Genomic DNA, 20,410 nt, shown 5'->3' with positions numbered 1-20,410 from the left:
AGGAGGCTCAGAGGTGACCTTATTGCAGTCTACAACTACCTGAAGGGAGGTTGTAGTGAAGTGGGAGTTGGCCTCTTCTCCTGGGCAACTAGCGATAGGACAAGAGGACACAGCCTCAGGCTTCGCCAGGGGAGGTTCAGGTTGGACATTAGGAAGAATTTCTTTTCAGAAAGGGTTATTAGACATTGGAATGGGCTGCCCAGGGAGGTGGTGGAGTCACCATCTCTGGATGTGTTTAAGAAAAGACTGGACATGGCACTTAGTGCCATGGTCTAGTTGACAGGGTGGTGTAAGGGCAACGGTTGGACTCGATGATCCCTGAGGTCTCTTCCAACCTGGTTGATTCTGTGATTCTGTGTTTCTGTGAAGAAGAAATAGAAGCAATGTGCTTAAGGCTGACACACCTCAGTGAAAGCTCCTTCTCCTCATACACGTATGTTGTGTGCATATATACACATACCTATACAGACACACACCTCCTATGGACAGTATATTATTATAAACAAGTTTTTCCTTAAGTAGCTGAAACAGTGAAACTTGACTGTCAAAAGACTTCCATCCTTTGTATATAATTTCCAGCTTCCTCTCTCGTTAATGTAATGACTCTTGCACCTTAAGTTGTGGGGAGACAGGCTGCAACAGCCTCCCCAGGCAAGAGCCAGCATGCGCAGGGGCTTGTCAGGGGCTTACAGTTCAGCTTCCACAGCCAACAACGTGTAACTGCTCAGTCCTGCTCCCCTTTTGCTCTCTGGGACACATATTTTGGCTTCACCCCTCTGCTCAGTTGCCAACACTTTTATGACAGTAACAGTTTAATAATTCTGGAAATCTCTTTGACACATACTTTTTCCTCTTGCTCATATACAATAAATATTTGCATCTCTAATGTTAACAATTCCATTTAGTATACCTTGAATAATATCCCTGTACTCCATCCAACATCAGAAGACTGTTATTGATGGAGATGCTTAGAGGCCTATGCATAAATTGTAAGTCCTCTTAAAACTACAATGACTGGCAGGCTTTTGGGAGCTGCTCTGTAAAAATGTATGAATTTCACTTGAGTTTTTTTATTGGGATGTTTTGTTATGAAGTCACTGCTTTTGTTTAATTTTGAGGGTCTGGGAGGACAATTTAAAATACACAGGAATGAAAAAACCAGCTTGAGATGATAGACTACCTCCAGTAAACACTGCAGGGTTGTTAGGAGACAATGACAGCACTAGTTGCTCTGAAAAGTCTTTTTCCAGGCTGAAGTGAGCTATAAGCTTTGCATTGCTATACAAGGTGCTTTGTTCTTAGTTTTGATACTGAAAAAAAAAAAAAAAGCTTTTGTATCTGTGTGTGCCCTGCAGCCATGTCTTCACTCCATGTTAGGGCAAGAACGGGGTGTGCATCAGCTGCCTCCTCTCTCTGCCTTGGCCTGTACTCAGCAGCTTGTAGCTCTTCCAGCAGAAAGTAAACCCATCACAGGGAGCGCCCATGCACCCTCACCAGGTCCCAGTTGGGACCACGTGGAGAGGACTCAAGCCTTGATTTACCATCCAAGTTGTGCTCCTACAGGGAAAATAATCCAGCATTTCTGCGTGAGCAAGTTTTTCCCCAGGAAAGGTACAGGGGTGGCTGCTCACCTGTATGGTGGTGCATGTGCAAGGGTCAGGACCAGGACAGCCCTGCAGTTACCAGGGCGATGGGCAAGCCCATGCCAGCCAAGCACACAGGATGCAGTGGAGGCTGTGCTCCCTCCTTGCCCAGAGGAATCTGTCCAAGGAAGGATTTTTCTCTTTGAAGCAGAATCATGACCCGACTGATCAGCCCTCCAGGGAGTGCAGGTTCCCCCTGCTCTCTCCCCACTGTGGCCCTTAGGCTCTCCAGTGGGTACACAGTGTGAAGCAGGGGAATGCAACCTGTCTGCTTATATAACAGCAGCATTAATAGGGCTTTCCTAGCAGTCGCTAGTTCCAAGAAGTCTCCTCGTTTTCCTATGAAGAGCTGTTAAGAGGGGAATATCAAAAAGTACTCAAAGTCTTTTGAAACATAAGGATTTCTTTCTGGAAGTACTGGGGTCTTTGAACACTTCAGAGCTCTTGGGAACAAATCACTGTCTAATGATGATAAGCATCTTCGTGTGCTTATCCAACTGACAGGACATGGAAAGATGAAATTTGGCACAAAGTCCTCCTGCACCAACAGTTTTGCGTGGCTCACTGCAAGTCTCCATTCTTCGCAATCAGAGATCATGCAAGCCATGCCCTTCCTGCCTTATTGCTTCTTTATCCTTTGGTGGCTTTGGTGCTTGTGGACAGAACAGGCTGCAGACAAGCCCATCGTAGCCGAGTGCTGTGCTGGTCTGCCTACCTTCTCCCCTTCCTTCTCGGGATGCCTTTCCAGCCAGACCTGGACCTCTTCAGATCAGTGAGTGGCGGGTTGCAGGAAGGTCTTGGCTTGCCCAGGCAGAAGCAGAGGAGGACAGGCAGAAAGCCAAGTCCGCTTCCACACTTGGCTGTTTTTCCAAAGGAGAGATTAACACTTTTTTTCCTTTTCAAAAAGATACTTGTCAAGGGAATATTAGTGGAAAATGAAAGACAGAAGCTGTATTCCTGTGCCTGTGATCAGGTACGATTACAGAGAGGAAAGATAAATGTACTTTCAGCGAGTACAAGGGCCACTGTCAGAGCTACAGGAAAGGGGGAAGCATTTGCCCATTAGGGGACTACATAAAAGGCAGGAGAGAAAAGAAGGAAGCCAGGCACTGCTTTCGAAATGAGGACGTACACATGGATGCAGAAGTCTAATTTTAAATATCCACGTATGAAATGTTTGGCCCAGCTCCCAACCTCTTCTGAGCAGGAGCAGTTCTTTAGGATTCCCTTTCCTGGCAGGTGTGTAGGCTGTTCCCTCTCCTTCGCAGTGGAGTCTAAATAAACACTCCTGGTTCTTCTTGAGGGGAAAGGAGACGCACAAAAGAGGAGCTCGCTGTGCAGCAGAGCTGTGTTGGTTCCCCTCCGGCAGTGAAAACAGACATCAGTCAACACTCCTGGCTTGCTGGTGGGTGGATTTCCCTCCCACCGCTATCGCTGCTCCTCAAGCAGGTGGCCAGGTCTGGAGGAAGCCTTATTTCCCGTCACCCACACGCACGCCGCTTGGCATGTTCTCTTTTATGAGGGTGGGAAACAATTACTAACTCCTTAAGCTAGGGAAGAGTCTCTGAGAGGCATGACTTCTTCCTTGCTAGCATTGCCATATGCTGCCTTTTACTTCAGCAAACTGTAAATGCACAAAAAAAGGACGTTCCTTTTTTTTTTTTTAACCCGATACCTATTTATCCCAGCCACGTTGTTCAACACACACTATTCACAAGCAACATTAGGCCTCTGTTGTTATTATTACAGGTCTTAGGCCTCAAAATAAAAACAGTCCATGCTATAATGTGGGGAAAAGATACTACAAATAACTAGAAATTACATTGCCCAGATGCAGAGCTTCTCCTTTTGTTATCATTAGGCATCAGTCTGAAGATCGGGAGAAATGTGTTTGCTAAAAATTGATAATCACTGACTTCCTGTTTTGTTTTTAATACATGCTTTGCAGATTGTCTTACCCATTCGGGAAGATGATAGCTCTCGTTTCATTGCTGCTGACACTGTTCTGCTACCTCACAGGAAAGAAGAGCAAGGAAAATAAGAACACTCTCACAAGGAGGTTAAAGATGCGTCGGAGATGTTTGTTGACCCAAGAGTGCTGGATGAGAGGTGCGAGTATCAACTAGTAGCATCTTGCAACCCCATTCATTACCCAACTGCTGGGAAATGAAGTATCGTGAATATTTAATTGATTTTCAGGAACCTAAAGAATGAGCCATAGTACTGAAGTTCAGAGACCAGGGAGGAGGGGAGCGGGAAATGTGAGAGAGGTTTTTCAGCACTAACTATAAATGTGTAGCTTATCCCATCTCTGCTTAGAGATTTAAGGCCCAGTCACAGCAATACTATTAAAATCCTGGATGAAAATATTCCTTTAGAAAAATTTAAGTAAACAAACTGCATATAATTTAATGGGAGCAAAAATTAAAGCAAATGGCAACAAAAGCAACTCCGCAATAAAAATCTGAAAATGCTTATGACTTCCTGAAAGCAAAATGCACCCCACTACACACTGTGAATCAAAAATCACTGCCAGCAGCAGGAAGTATTTTAACACTCTACTGATTTTGGAGTTTTGAATCAGTTCTACTCAAAATTTTATAGAGGAAAACCAATTTCAGTAATTCCCCTTTGCGAAAATAAATTTTCACAGGCAGGCAAGTCTTGGGTTAACCAGCTCCAAGACTGCAGATCCTGCCTCAGTGAGAACATTTTCAGAGATGAGATATACAGGAACATTAAATAACTCTTCCCTTGCAAGCTAAAAATAAAATACATGAATTCCTGCTTCCTTTCAAGATGCTAAAACAGCCTTCAAACAGTTACTTGAGACAGTGTTTCACTGGTTCGAGCTACAACCCATCCTTCCCTCCAATTTATGTTCTGTCTGTCCTTGGCAATTACAGAAGGTTCAAAAAAAGACTTGCCTGGGTATCGGTCTCCTTTGGAAAATATGATCCCTCTCAGCTCAACAAACAACTCTTGCTACACTTGTTATATTACTGGACGCAGAAAGGACACCCAGCTCGCGGTCTCAGGCGCACAAGTTGCCTGTGCCCCAGCATCTGACACAGGCAAGGCTTCCCTCCCTCGGCACCATGTCCACCCTGCTCTCCATGCACACCCAGGACGGGAGTTGCTACGTGACCCAACACATCCCTCATCCAAAAAGGCACGGGGCAGGTCCCCACAACACATTTTGCAGTGGCCAAAGCTGGATACTGCCCTGAGCGACCAGCCCTGGCAACTTCGTACCGTAATCAGCCTACACCAGATATGTCTTTCCCCACCAGTAAAGTCTTATTTGTATGCAAAATGGTGTTTTAAAGCTGTTTCCAGCATGGCAATGTAGCTGAGGGTGGATTCTTTGTGCTGAAATACTGCAGGGGAGTCTCCTGATTGCTTGCATCGATCCAAGGAGCATCTGCCTGCCCGCCTGCCTGCCTGCAGGGCCCGGGGCGGTGAGGAGAGCTGGAGACAGCTGTGGGTTTGCCCTGGCTTATCGCTGCCAACCGAGCAGGATCCGGCCTGAAAGGAAGTGAATAAACCAGGCCGTGATCAAAGTGTCTGGAAATGGCAGCTAGGAGATCTCCTCCGTTCACAGCAAGAGGGGAGGAGTGGGTCAAGGCAAGATAAGAGCTGCGGCACATCTACCCGGGACTGTGCCGGAGGAACAGCCACGCCACCGCGCAGCCCTGCCAGCCCCAGGGGACGGCCCCGCTCCCCGGGGCGCTCGGGGAGCCGGTGTACCGGGCTGCAGATCTGCGAGGAGGCGGAGGTGCCGTGTGTGCTCCAAGAAGATAAACCCCGGTACCCTCCTGAGGGGCTGAACGTGGGTCAGAGACGATTTTCCTTAATCGCCTATTTTGTCTTTTAAAAGTACTCTGTCAAGAGAAAAGGCCGAATTACAAAAAAACCCTTATCTGTGTTTTTCAAGGACTCATTAATTTAGCTTTTCACTCTGAATATGCAACTAACCATGTTCACTTCATCCCTAAACCCACTTAGGCACATATAAGGCTGTGCTAGAGCCCCAAACCCAAAGCTTGTGTACTAGCCTATAAAAATCCTTTTAAGTTGAGGTTCAAAAGGAACAAACAAATTATTTTCATTTCCAACTAGTTAAGAATTAAAGAAAATATATTTATTAGACCTCGATGCTAAGCTTTACTGCTTAACAGTAACAACAACAACAATAACAATAAACAAAGCAATAAACCTTTGGGCTTACTTGCCATAACTTGAAAGCTACTTGCAAATATTTGGAAAACTAAACTGTACCAAGAGTCAAAATCATGACAGGAGGTACAGAATATCCACCTCTTCTGCTTTCTCAGTCATTATGCACTTTGCAGCTAACCTTTGGCTTTTTTATGGTGCAACTATGAATTTAATCACCTATAAAAGTAGCCTTCTACCGAATTTCCTCAACAATAACTTCTGTTAAATGAAAACAATAGTTCTGGCATTCTTATAGTTAGATACGGTGTTACCAAATCTTTTCATTGAGAATAGCGAAGAATAAGATCTGTGGATGAATATTTTTGATCAATTGCTTTGTTATCTTGCAAGATGTATAAGGGACCATGTACTGAGGTATTAGTGAATGAGGGTACCTAATAAGCACCTTCTAATTTAAGGAATCTGAGGAGGAAACATGATGTTTAGGAAATGCTTTTGAACACTTCTTTACTAGGCAGAGTTAATTACTTGGACAGAGTAAAGCCCATGCCTATGTGTTTACAAGACCACTGGTGAGAACAAGAGAAAAATTAAATACTAACCTACTGCTACAGGTACCCCCAGTGTTACAGAAGAACTTGGTAACAGTTGGACAGAATGAACTACATTGCCATTTTCAAGGACTACACAGATAAACAAATTTTACCACTTTTCTTTTTTTAATCGCTCCCCCCTGCCTTTTCTTTCCTGCTAGTTTTCTGGAGTGTCTCACAGTCTTCACAGTAAACTAGGTCCCCCTCCAAAGTATTTATCTGCTAGTAATGTAGTATGTTCAGTGGTGTCCAGTATGGTGCTAAAGGTACACCAGGAAAAGAATGAAATTATGAGAGAAGCAGTCTAAGATTGTTAGATCCATCTAAGTTTCATTAAGTTTCACAAAGATCCTAAATGCAGTGCATTCCCACAAATCATTTACTCTTCAAGGGCTAATTAACTACTTTCTTAAAGAAGAAAATGAAATTTGTATAAAAAAATTACATTCCCACATCTCCAAAACAATTAACTTGGGGAATTCCGTTTGGGACAGCAGCAGAAACAACACATTTTCTATCTCAATCATAACAATGTACATACATTTCTCCAGTCTGAGCTCTTACTCTCTGGGGGGTGGGTGGGTGTCCCCCCCATGTTTGGCCTTACTAGCAATTAGGCAGATTGGGCAATGACCCCAGTGTTGTTACGAATGAAATGCTGAGAACACCAATGGGGCCTGGCGGTCAGTAATTCTATGACATGGGACAACAGTGGAAAGCAACTACAACAGTTAAATACACAATTAACAGTGGTCAGAGATCACCCATTGAAATTATGGAAGGGTTTCTTACTATCTGGGAAGGTATGGCAATTCTCTGGAGGTAATTCAGCCCTCCAGAAAAAGCAGCTTGTGTAATTCTCCGATGACTCTCAGGTTCAATGCGCTGCAGCAGAGCAGGGGAGACCTCGTGAGCTGGTTACTAGCTCTGGTCATCAGAGACAAAACTCAGCAAGAGAATCCCTCCTATCGAAGGGCATCAGGTGAAACAGAGAAACCAGACTCTTCCCTCTAGACTTTCCATTTAAGCAAACAAGGGCCAGAAATAACATTCCAGAGGGAATGCCTTTTTGTGTCTTTCTGAACTATGTTTTTACAGAAAGTAGAAAGCACTGCTTCATTTCCTAGGACCCACAGGACATTTCCTACAGATAATATTACTTCTTAAAACCCCTGAGGTGGGCTGTTGTGTAATGTCCAGATCTCCCACTACCAGCTAACCCATAAGGCCACAAACCGTGGTCAGAGAATGCAGATCTAAGGCTTCCTAAGGAGACAATGCCACCGTGCATGTCTGGAGTGGCACCGAAGAGAGATTTTGATTTTTAATGAACTTTCTTGGCAACTATAAACAATGGAAAAATGAAGTGGTCCAATTCTGGTAGTTAACATCCATGTTCAGATGTCTACTCTCACAGGAACAGGAGCAGCCTCATGGAGACAGCAACTGAACTGTGTCACAGACTCACAGAGTGGTTGGAGTTGGAAGGGATTTCTGGAGGTCATCTGCTCCAACCCCCTGCTCAAGCAGGGCCACTGGGAGCCACTTGCCCAGGACTATGATGTCCTACCCAGGAACTGTTCAGCTCTTTCTAGCATGATAGTACTACATTTACAAAATCATTTTCAGGGTAGACTTTAAAAGCAGGGAATTTGTAAATGCTAGGACAAATAGCAACATTAAGAGTTAAAGTGATCTTCAAAGTTTAGTTTTTAAGCAAAACAGCCGTTGCACAGTGCCACAGCTCTGCTATGTGGCTCTGCATGGACGCAACAAAAAGCTGAAATGCAAATTCTCTGTTTTGAAAAAAATCTTGTTATTGAAGTTAAATAACAGTTGAACCACAGAGAACCCAGGAAACCGGGCAGTCTATTTAGAGCATTAACCACATTTTGTTTACTGCTTAGGATAAATTCATCATGCAAATGGTCCAAAGTGAGATCGTGGCAGGCTCCAAACATGCTCAGAGAGGCTGAGGCCAGAGACATTCTACATCCATATTAGGCTGTGGATCAAGCCCTGAGCTGGATTCAACAGTCCTGCTTTGCCTGAGACTTCAAAAACGCAGTGATGGCAATTGACATGCAGAATCACCACTATCAGAACATCTTAAAATGCATTTGATCACACTACGGGAGTACTAGCTATAGAAGCACAAAACTACGAACACTGAACTGGAAACCAAAGCTCCCGTATTACAAGACTGAAGCAGGATGAGCAGAGGGACTCTTGTCCCTAAGGAAAATGAAAATATTTGCAAATTAAACTAGAAACTTTAGGCCAAAGCATGAATCTAATATATATGTCAAATCAAATTTTTGATTTATACTAAGGAAACTACAGAACTAGCCTGCTTACTCAGCGCAGGATTTATTTCTAAGGAAAGAAATAAATCTACCTTCCTAAAAATGTCGCTATGTTTATTGTTATTATTAAACTGCAGAGCGCTCAGCTGGCCTAAGCAGCAGTGGTTTTTTTTTTCCCCTCATGCCTTTGGATATTGTGCATAACATCAGTGAAGCAGGTAGAAACAGAACGATGGGCAGTTCTACAACATTTAAGCTTTCCCACAATGTCCATTATAATGGTATTTGAATAGAGCTACTTTAACAAGTGGGGCAACCAGCAAACAGATCTTCCCATAACAGTTAGAAATTGATACAAACTTCATGCACTTAATCTTAAAGAGTTTGTGTGGAATGAATTGTCTGCTTAGTATTGCGCAAATGAACAAACGTTTCCTTTATAGCCGTGACACAGGAAAACTTTCCTCTGAAAAGGAATCAGAGCTGTGCAGTACCGGTCCTTTTAGTTCACCTCCTGGCTGTGATTCCTCTTGCACCTACAAACAAGCACATCCCGACACAATTTGGATCAATTTGGACTGACGCTGACAGTCCCTGGAAGCTCAGTATCATTCTGAAAGCGAATTTTCCCATCCAGATTGTTTAGCTATTTGCACACATGCACCAGTAATGCCTGTCATCTCTGGGACAGCAGAGCTACGTGTTGCTACTTAAACCACATTAACGTCACCATGGTATGTGCATTGAGGTACCAATAAAAGGTACCAATACAAATACTTATTTGTAAACAGAGAAAACAGAATGTCAGATATAAAGGAATTTGGAAAAAAAATAACCCCAGAAATTAGGTCATCAGTGCTTCACTGCAGCACACTGACTATAGTGCTGGGCCCAGGAGACAAACTTTTCTGTATCCAATGGCAAGATTTCCTCACAAATATTTCCATCGATTTTGAAAGCAAATGTGTAATGTCTCTTGACAAACCCTGCTGACACCAAGATCCTGCCCAGCAGAAGACAAGCAGTCAAGCTGGGCTCTGGCGTTTCCCAGGGCAGATTTGTTCCAACTCAACTTGGGAGCTGTTAAGGAGGCAGCTTGCCCAGAGTTATTGAACAACTATTACAGCGTGCAGTGGGGTTCATAACCGATGTCTTGCAACACGATGGCGAGTGATGGCAACCAAAGCACTGCTGCTTCTTTATTTGGTTCCATCTCCCCGATAAGACTAAGTCTCTATTAGTAAGTGAAACTGGGCAAGGGAACGCTCCTGGAAGCCGGAGCTGTTGCCTACACCGCTACAGCACTACAGTGGTCCCTGGCACGGTTTTGGCCCTAAACAGCCCTCCTTTCTCCAAAGGGCTCCTGGGCACAGGTTGGGAGTTTGCAGGGGACAGAGACATTTCCAGCAGGCTGTTTGGTTGTGGCCAGCCTGCTCTGGAGACCAAGTTCAGTGGTATGGAGACGTGCTGTGCCATGCTAGTTTGTCTCAGTGCCAGAGGCATCTCTGCTCCATGTGTTCTAGAATAGACGTAGCCTCAGTGTCTCAATCAGTGAGTTATTTAGTATGTTGAGGTTTCTACCTCTACGCATATGAATCTGGATGCCAGAGCTTTTCCCAAAATGACATAAAACTGACACATTGCTTAGAAAAGCTCGTGTTTCAAAATCAGCCTTTTCCCTTTAAAATAATAATAATAATGCTAATAATAAATTTCAGAACAGATGATTTATCTGAACGAATTGCCACCTTCCTTGCACTCTTGAATACATGCCCTTCACAGCCATAAGCAAGAATCCAGACAGAGGCTGCTCAGACCTAAAACTACTTTGATAAATATAATATCCTTTAAACTTACTGTTTCTGTGCCACTTTTTTTAAAATGAAATGCACACTAAGGTGCCCTCAGCAGCCAGAATCTGACTCGATTAGGGTAAAATCTGGCCTTCTTGCCTAGCAATGACCATATGCTCGGAGCAAGAAATATAGACAGAAACCTTCCCTGCTCAAGAAGTTGCCGTGCTCTGGGATATGTACAAACAAAACTCTTTGGCAAGCCTAGACAATGTGTAAACAGAACTCATAAAAAGCTGCTGTGCCTCATAGAAGGTGCTTCAGTTTTAATAGTTTCTCTAAGAATCAATATTTTACATTCAAGTATCCTTAATTCTAAATAGAGGTTATTAAATGAATAGATGTGGCACTAAGGTAGGAAAAATCCTAGGAGAGTATGAAAATAAAGATGCCCTCAAAAATATTAGCTTCTGTTCCTGAGCATAGAAGGCCTAATAGCACCACATCCTCCTAGCTAGAAAGAGAAATCTCAAACAACACAGTATTTTTCAAAGTAGTAGTGTTGGTATATGTTGCACTGCCTATTAACTGATGACATTAGCAATGGCACTTTTTGTGCATGAGCCGTATCTATTTCTTCATGCAGTGCCTACGTTTCTTCTGTTCTGTTGTGTAAGGTGCAGATTCCTGGGACGAGCAGCACACCTCATAGTATCACATATCCTGTGAACTACATATTTGATTTGAGAGCGGGAGTTTTACTTACTTTAGCATGCAGCCAGAGGCAAAGTTTCATCTCCAAAGCTATGTTTAATGTCAGCAGAATGAGCCCACTTGACATCCTAAATCCACTTCCCAGCTGATCAGTCAAACATTTTTGTTGTTTAAAGGGCACTTCATTCATATGACTGGAGAGTAACAGCCACAGATTTTTACTCGCAATTATGCAGCCAAGATTTTAAATATTTTTGGAATCTAGGACTTTCTTTTTCTTTCTTTTAAGCCTTTGTTTCTAACCCCATTTGTACACAGAAACCTGACTTTTGTTTGCAAATAAAATGCTGTACTACAGCTCTGGTCAGAGCACCTAGTAGGTGGCAGGACAGCAACAGCAAAATCACGCTTGTGTCCTGCCCTCCCATTCCCCTCTCCAGCCTCCAGCAAACAAGGTCCCTTCCTCACCCATCTCTTACTTCTCATCACGGACGCAGAGGGATTTGTACCTCTGCTGCTCTTTTTTGTAAAGAAGTCACCTATAGGCTGTATTATATTTCAGACATCAAAGTGATCGCTGCTAGCCCAAGCTTATGCCAACAGCTACGTCAGTTTTGGGGTAAGCGCTGGCAGCCTCAGCACCACACAAGCAGAGAAGACGACTCTGGCACCCAGCCTGGCCTGCACAGCAGTTATTTCTGTACACGCAAAACCACTTGCAACAGCAATATAAGCTCACAGTTGCTTGTATCTGCACATCAGCTCATTCAGTTCAGCATCTTTTCTTTTTGTAACAGGAAGTTCACAATTTTCCTGCATTATCTAAAACCTGGGAAATATGTTTGTCCATGGAACTTACCATTTACTCTCCTGTCTTTAATTAAAGTATTTTTTTCTGAGCAGCTGGTAATCCATTTATTCAGGTAGGAAAGCCCAGACCGTACTTAAATAATGACTGAGTTCAGTATAGCTTTCTGAACCCCTTAATATGTCGCTATACCAAGGCCTGTGGTTTAATACACAAATTACAGTACGTGGAATGGACTGTTCCCCTGAAGAAGTCAGGAAGGTAACCTTTGTCTGGAGTAAATTGCTGATATGTGGGATTTCTTCTTTTTATTTGTTTCCAAACATATTTCCCCAAAGTGGGAAAATCTGCCTTGCATTAATAAAAGGCCATGCCTTTAATAAACCACCTAACTATGGAATTTTTTTTTGAGCTGTCCAGCTGATGAATTCTTTTATAATTTTGGAAACTGTTTGTAGAGGTGGAGTCACTAACATGTATTCATACCCTCTCCATGTTCTTTATGCCTTGGCCAGAATATTTCTCATTGAGCAGTCAAGAAACATGAGGTCTACTGAGGTGAAAGGCAGGAGAAGAGAGCACACAAGATCTCGTGAAAGAGATCAGAAAAAAATCCCAAAGCCTTTTTGTTACACATGACTGGGGGAATGACTTGTTGATTTGTCTATCTCTGAGATGCCACCACTCCCATTTGCCAGAATTTTGTTCCCGTTTTCAACAGGTACAAGTTGGCTTTGTGAAAAACATTATTTCTTGCAAACTTTGCCTATTATTTATCCTTAAACCATTACTACCAGAGAGGAAACTGGAGCAGGAACAGTGAGTCTGAAAGCAAGCAAGGACTATATAAATAAGACCTTTCGAGGGGAAAGTGATGTCACAGCGTTATAAATTGCAAAGTTAACTTCCATGATAAAGAATTTATTTAGGCAGATGTAAGAGGATTGGGGGATCAATAGAGAAATGTATCCAAAAGTATTACGTAGTTCAGTAAAAAAAATTAACTCTTTGCTCCCTCCATCATGCAACGTTCACATAGTTCTCAAGCAAACCTATTCATGTGAATAAAATACAGTAAGCATGGGGCATTTAATAAGTAAGAAATAACGTTCATCTGACCACACTGAACAAAACAGAAACTGAATCAAAAGGCTCTTCGTGAAGAAAAGGGAAACTGCTAAAAGAGAACAGCAACAACAAAAAATGCAGAGCCGAAGAGAGGTGTAATCCTAACATCAGACACACTGATGACAGCAGGACTATTTTCTACTCAATACTGGCCAATGCTCCATAATCAAGGTTTCAAACTGTTCATGTATTTATTTTCCTTCTGTTTGTTTTTTCCCTCTGAGATTTGTTAGGCTAAGGGTTGGACATATGGTAGAAACCTAGAAGTTTTCAAAAGCACTTCTTCATAAAACAAAATGGAAATTAACTTTGAATGTAAGTCACTTTCTTTGCCCTGAGACGGTGCTGCCCGAGAACAAGGAGGGTCCCTCTCCCCCTCCCTGCCTGTCCTGCCAGAGAGCTGCCAGGAGCGTATATGCTACACATACCTCACAAGGGTCATACGTGGAAGCCCCAAAGTACTTTGGGATCCTTGATCAAGGATGTTTTGAACGCTAAGCAGTATAACTACTGCAAAGCACTGGAGGTTCTGTCACCTTTATTCAACAAAACGAGGATCAATGCCACATCATATGCAGAATTATTCCAGAGGAATTAGGTAACAAGAATGTCACATGTTTGGTTTAGCAGCCTCAGCATTTAAGACACAGGAGATGCCAAAGTTCAGGCTGTCCATGAAACTGCAGCATTGCCCTTGTTGTGTGCAAGAAAGACTTACGGGTACAGACTTTGACTCCTCAGTACACAGTTCTTTTCACAACCACTTCCTCACTCAGCGCACTGCTCTGCTGTAAACCAGTCACCGGAGCTCTGCGTCTCCCAAAGCTGCATGAAGACAAACAGAGCAGAAAGTTTGCCAAGGTGCTCCAGGACTACAGAATGACTCAGGTGCCAGGAGCAGGCATGGAGGCTCTCCAGCACCTGCAGAGGAGCTGGATCCACCAAAGATCTTTGCCCACAGACAGTTCTCAGCACGGGTAAGCTGCTACGGATCTATTTTCCCCTGAGGGCTACTGTATAGGCCAAACATGGGCAAAAGTGCTCCTCACGCAAAGGTTGTGCTCTGATGAAGTTTACATCCTTGCTCCAAAGTACAAGGATACTAAAGCACACCAAAGAAAATATCTGAGGTTTTCTTTTAAGGTGAAGAAAACAACTTATTTTTATGCTAGCCTTGTTCTCAGTCTTACTGAATCACTTGAGCTGAAATACTCCAGAAATACTTAGGCTGAGGAAAACAGCTGGCCTGAAAATTTCAGCTCAAACGTTAAAAGTTTCACAAATACCCTGAAAACCAGGGTACTATAATGGGAACTGCTGGGCAACCTTCCTAATTGGCGGTGCTACCAACCTATTACGTAGTCAGGACTTTATGTGGTTTTTTTTATCGCAGATGACATTATCAACTACTCTCCAGTGAGCCGAAAATAAGCAGAAAGATAAAGAGAGGAGGGAAGCAGAAAGAAGGCAGAGCTGCCAGCTGAACTTGGGTGAGCCCAGAAGAACTGTTCTGTGGCCAGTCTGGGCAGTGAGAGACACTGAAGAACAGTTTCTTGTGCCTGCCATGGCCTTGCAAAGCTGTATCACACACATGTACACGCACACCACTCTGATGCAGACAGCTTTCACAACATGAATAGTCTGTACCTCTCCCAAGGTCAGGTGCCTGAAACCCACAGCCAGTCAGACTGCCGCTTAAAAGCGAGTGGAGCCATACAGGCTGTCGAGATAAAATTATCACCGTCCAGTTTCAGCAGATGAAAAAGAAACCTGAGATGCATGCTCAGATTAGATGCAAGAAAGAGGATAGCTGGACAAGCAACAGGCAATCCTATTTGCGTGCCAAAAGGAAAACTGGAGCAGGTTTCACACAAATCGACCTTTAGAGAAAGGGGAACAAAACAATTCCTTCTTCCGAGGCAGTAAATGAGCATTTCCAGAGCCACATGACAATAGCGTGGTCAGGACTGTACCTCAGATCTATCTGTGGGACTACAAGGAGCTCTCGGCACTGAAGTCTCCTTTCCTAATTCACCGGATGAATTTAAAGTGTTTCCTCAATGACACAAGAAGGGCACAAAAGATCATGCCTAGAAGCCAATCTCTGAAAGTATGGTTTGTAGTTCTCAGAACAACTCCAATGAAGTGAAAACTGGTGGAGGTTTAACAGCTTGACTTTTTATTTTCTGCTAACTGCAAAATTAAAAACAACAAAGTAGCTTGGAACATGTTCTTAGCCACTTCAATGAGGCTGTGTGTGTCTGAGCTATGAAGAAAAGTTTTAGAATTTTGAAGTGTCCATTGCATAATAAATAGTGAGTATTACCGAAATTTTAGTATCTTCAGGCAGGGAAAGACCAGATTTAGAATTGCAATAATGTATTTAATTTCTTGGGGTCATAAAGTTAAGCTATAAAGTTCTTGCATCGGGTCAAGAGAACCCCTGGCACACCAGAAACTCTTTACTCCATGATGAATTACAGCCACACAGAGCTGTCATTTGGAAGATTATAATACCAATGTCCTACTCAATAATCATACTTGTACAGGATGTGGCCTTTAAATTTATCAGTGGGTTTTTGCACCTCTTACCTTTAGTAATGTGTGATCCTATTTTTGGGCTGCCTGTTACACTAATATGAAGTGACATTTCTTTACCAAGGGTTCAAATTTGAGTTGACCTTCCATTCTGCTCTGGACAGGTGAATGAATCAGACTGTCAATTTTGTAATAACTAGTTGAATTTTACTTTTAATAAGATTTCCGGTGGAGATTATTTTTCCAAGCAGTTCTACCCATCTATTTTCTATAGGGTCAGAAATTCTGTTGTTCTGGATCATGAATTGCACACGACAGCATAAAAAAAGAATAAATTACAAGTATAACATTTCATAAATAGGGGACAAAAGATAAGGAGTTCACTTTTAATAAACAGTTGAATTGCGAGTACTAAGGTCTGGCGTTGAAAGCAAAACTGGGCTACATTTTAATAGTGTGATTCCCATGTATGCTTTCCATGGAGTATATTCTGAGTTACAGCTGCTCAGCATCTCCGAAAATCTGTCACAAATGGTAATATTGCATTTAAAGCTATGGAAGGTGTATGTGTGCAATGCACCATCCTCCACCACCAATATTTCTAGAGCATGAAACAGGATTATTTTATGAATGAAAAATTAATTTATGAATGAATAGGATGTCTTTTCCCAAAAAGCCGTTAGGGCAGAGGGCAGTAGGGTGTCAGACAGGCGGGGGTTTCTTTTCCTAACCCTCAGACAGTCTGATCTCCTTTGGGGTTTGACCCCATGAGGAAGGCTAAAGCACAAAGTGGTCTTGAGATATCTTCACTTTGGTCTCTGTCAAAGACCATCTCCCCTCCCTGCCCCACAACCACACGCATCCAGTTTATTCAAGATTGCTACTGGCCAGATGAAAACAGAGGGAATGCCGTTCCTCTCATCACTCCTTGATCAGAGAGGCTGTGAAGGGCATGTATGTTCAGCACCTTGGTCTACAGAGGGGTCATAGAAAAGGGAGAAACAGAAGAATCACTATAGATTGATCTGGAAGCACGGAGCATGAACCACCTGGGTTCTTCACCACAGAACAGGGCTCAGGATGGCATCAGAGCCAAAAAAGAGTTGGTTTAAATTGTAAAGCTATCGTGGTATCATGCTGGTGTGACAGTTTTAGAGAAGTTTCACTAGACAAACAGATTTAAATATGCTTGTCATTTCAAGTACTGCTACAGGCATCACATCTACTGTATTTTCCAGTATGAAGAGCAGAAGGGATTTATGTGGGAACCAACTATTCATTACACAGACTTTTTTTCCTAGGAGAACTGCAATCTCTTTTGTCCAAGCTTTAGCACTTAAAAAAGAAGATAATGTACAAGTGTTAAATCTGTTCTCTCCTGCTGCTATTGCCACTTCCTACAATATTTGGAAAATCCTGCTCTTTATTTAAAAGCTAAGTTATCAGGTCTGGCTATTAATTTCCCAAACCATCTCTCCTTTCCAATTTGTTGCCTACATCAACAAGGGAATTTAAGGTGACCCAGACTGTACCTCCATTCTACTGATGTAGTGTAAAGCTGCTTCAAAACAATTGGAGTTCTGCAGCTGGTCCTTTGGCTTGCCCGGCTTTCACCCCAAAGCAAGGGAGCTGAGGGAGAGATGCCCAGGGAAGCAGAACGGTGCTCTGCATCACTGCCCAGTGGTGACAGGCCTCTTAATGATAATAATCCTGCTCCAAAAGCAGAAGTCAGACCAGACCCTGTGCTGGAAAGGTCTGCCCGACCACCTCCACCATGAATGTGCACCATCCAAGGGATGTTTCCATGAGCCATGATGGACAGACCCCAGCTTCTCTGCTTCCTCCCTGAGCTGCCTGGGTACAAGGCAGCTCCAAGCTGGTTTTAGCTTCAGCAGTTGCTAAAACGCTGTGCATCATCACCGGGCACAGTGCAGTGCTAAGTGAGCTCTGCAGCTTGTGACTGGCGTTGGAGCACATCCCACCAGCCTGGGGAAGGGACAGAGGGAAGCTTGTGTTGCCGTCCGCACAGACACGTCCTACATCCAAATGGGAAGTGGGGACACTACACCTTCACGCAGGCAATTCAAAACAAGATTGCTTGAAGCTTTCTTCATTCCTTTTGGGAGGAATATAAGTCTGTTGTCAGAGGATATAGGGAGGCAACTAGGAAAGCTAAGGCCTCCATGGAATTAAACCTTGCAAGAGAGGTCAAGGACAACAGAAAGGGCTTCTTCAAATACATTGCAGGTAAAGCCAACACTAGAGGCAATGTAGGCCCACTGATGAATGAGGTGGGGGCCCTGGAAACAGAGGATAAAAAGAAGGCGGAGTTACTGAATGCCTTCTTTGCCTCTGTCTATACTGTTGGAGGCTGTCCTGAGGAGCCCTGGACCCCTGAGGCCCCAGAAGAAGTCAGGATAGAGGAGGAATCTGTCTTGGTAGATGAGGGCTGGGTCAGTGACCAATTAAGCAACCTGGACGTCCATAAATCCATGGGCCCTGATGGGATGCACCCGCGGGTGCTGAGGGAGCTGGCGGAAGTCATTGCTAGGCCACTCTCCATCATCTTTGCTAAGTCATGGGCAACGGGAGAGGTGCCTGAGGACTGGAGGAAAGCAAATGTCACTCCAGTCTTCAAAAAGGGCAAGAAGGAGGACCCGGGTAACTATAGACCGGTCAGCCTCACCTCCATCCCCAGAAAGGTGATGGAACAACTTGTCCTTGGTGCTGTCTCTAGGCACATCAAGGATAGGGGGATCATTAGGGGCACTCAGCATGGCTTCACCAAGGGAAAGTCATGCTTAACCAACTTGATAGCCTTTTACGAGGATGTAACCCGGTGGATAGATGATGGTAAAGCTGTGGATGTGGTCTATCTCGATTTCAGTAAAGCGTTTGACACGGTCTCCCACAGCATCCTCGCAGCTAAACTGAGGAAGTGTGGTCTGGATGATCGGGTAGTGAGGTGGATTGTGAACTGGCTGAAGGAAAGAAGCCAGAGAGTGGTGGTCAATGGGACAGAGTCCAGTTGGAGGCCTGTGTCTAGCGGAGTCCCTCAAGGGTCGGTACTGGGACCAGTTCTATTCAGTATATTCATTAAGGACTTGGATGAGGGAATAGAGTGCACTGTCAGCAAGTTCGCTGATGACACAAAACTGGGAGGAATGGCTGACACACCGGAAGGCTGCGCAGCCATTCAGAGGGACCTGGACAGGCTGGAGAGTTGGGCCGGGAGAAACTTAATGAAATATAACAAGGGCAAGTGTAGAGTCCTGCATCTGGGCAAGAACAACCCCATGTACCAGTACAAGTTGGGGACAGACCTGTTGGAGATCAGCGTAGGGGAAAGGGACCTGGGGGGCCTATTGGACAGCAGGATGACCATGAGCCAGCAGTACGCCCTTGTGGCCAAGAAGGCCAATGGCATCCTGGGGTGGATTAGAAGGGGTGTGGTTAGCAGGTCGAGAGAGGTTCTCCTCCCCCTCTACTCTGCCCTGGTGAGGCCGCATCTGGAATATTGTGTCCAGTTCTGGGCCCCTCAGTTCAAGAAGGACAGGGAACTGCTAGAGACAGTCCAGCACAGAGCCACGAAGATCATTAAGGGAGTGGAACATCTCCCTTATGAGGAGAGGCTGAGGGAGCTGGGTCTCTTTAGCTTAGAGAAGAGGAGACTGAGGGGTGACCTCATTAATGTTTATAAATATGTAAAGGGCAAGTGTCATGAGGATGGAGCCAGGCTCTTCTCAGTGACATCCCTTGACAGGACAAGGGGCAATGGGTGCAAGCTGGAACACAGGAGGTTCCACATAAATATGAGGAAAAACTTCTTTACGGTGAGGGTGACTGAACACTGGAACAGGCTGCCCAGGGAGGTTGTGGAGTCTCCTTCTCTGGAGACATTCAAAACCCGCCTGGACGCGTTCCTGTGTGATATGGTCTAGGCAATCCTGCTCCGGCAGGAGGATTGGACTAGATGATCTTTTGAGGTCCCTTCCAATCCCTAACATTCTGTGATTCTGTGATTCTTTCTTTCCTTTCCTTTCTTTTTCTGTTATTGGTGACGTTTAGAAATATGTAAGCGTGGAGCCAACCCAAGGGATAAAGCCTTGTGAAGAAACAACAGCTCAGGCTAGATTTATCAGTTTAGTTCATTTGAGAAATCTGCTTACAGTGACCACAGATCCTGACTGAGGAAGTGTCTAAGGAGGCAAACTACTTGCCCGTGAAAAGTCCTGTTGAAATGAAGCAGCATGAAGCTCACTGTGGGCTTCCCTTAAAGACAAAAGCTCGTAGAAATGGGACAAAAATATACACTCCCCTATGTGTAGAGATACATACACATGTATGTATCTGGACATACATGAACATACGTGTATATACACATGCATACATATATCCTTACACTCTAGACGTACCTTAACCTGGAGTCAGCCAAACTAGCATATTTCAGCTTTTCCTTGTCAAATCTGTGACAAGAGTGTGATGGTGGAAACTTAAGATTCTTAAGTTTCAAAAGCCCACAAGCATCTTCAGTGAAAAGGCTTTTCACACCATCTTTGTACTCAGTGTACAGTATTAAAAAAAAATCATTTTAATAGCTGACTCCTTATAAATGATTAATGTTTGTATTGAACATAAGTGCTCTCCTGTTTCTAGGAACATCTAGTTGGGTAATATTCTCATTTGTGATTCATATGCATGTTCT

General features: G+C 43.8%; 1 protein-coding gene across 11 annotated transcripts in view; it reads right to left on the bottom strand.

The window, feature by feature from the left end:
- The window catches only part of DTNA (dystrobrevin alpha), a 244,482-nt gene that overhangs the window by 163,115 nt on the left and 60,957 nt on the right, over positions 1 to 20,410 (bottom strand). For 2 of the 11 annotated variants that reach the window (XM_068396047.1, XM_068396049.1), the window contains one exon: positions 13,886 to 13,992. The exons of the other annotated variants lie outside the window; for them this stretch is intronic. The gene's annotated coding sequence lies outside the window, so the exon portion shown is untranslated. The remainder of the gene's footprint in view (positions 1 to 13,885; positions 13,993 to 20,410) is intronic. 11 annotated transcript variants of the gene reach the window in all.

This window comes from Nyctibius grandis, chromosome 3 (assembly GCF_013368605.1).
Source record: "Nyctibius grandis isolate bNycGra1 chromosome 3, bNycGra1.pri, whole genome shotgun sequence".
In the NCBI taxonomy this organism is placed as follows: domain Eukaryota; kingdom Metazoa; phylum Chordata; class Aves; order Nyctibiiformes; family Nyctibiidae; genus Nyctibius; species Nyctibius grandis.
This window is presented reverse-complemented; position numbering and strand designations above follow the sequence as displayed.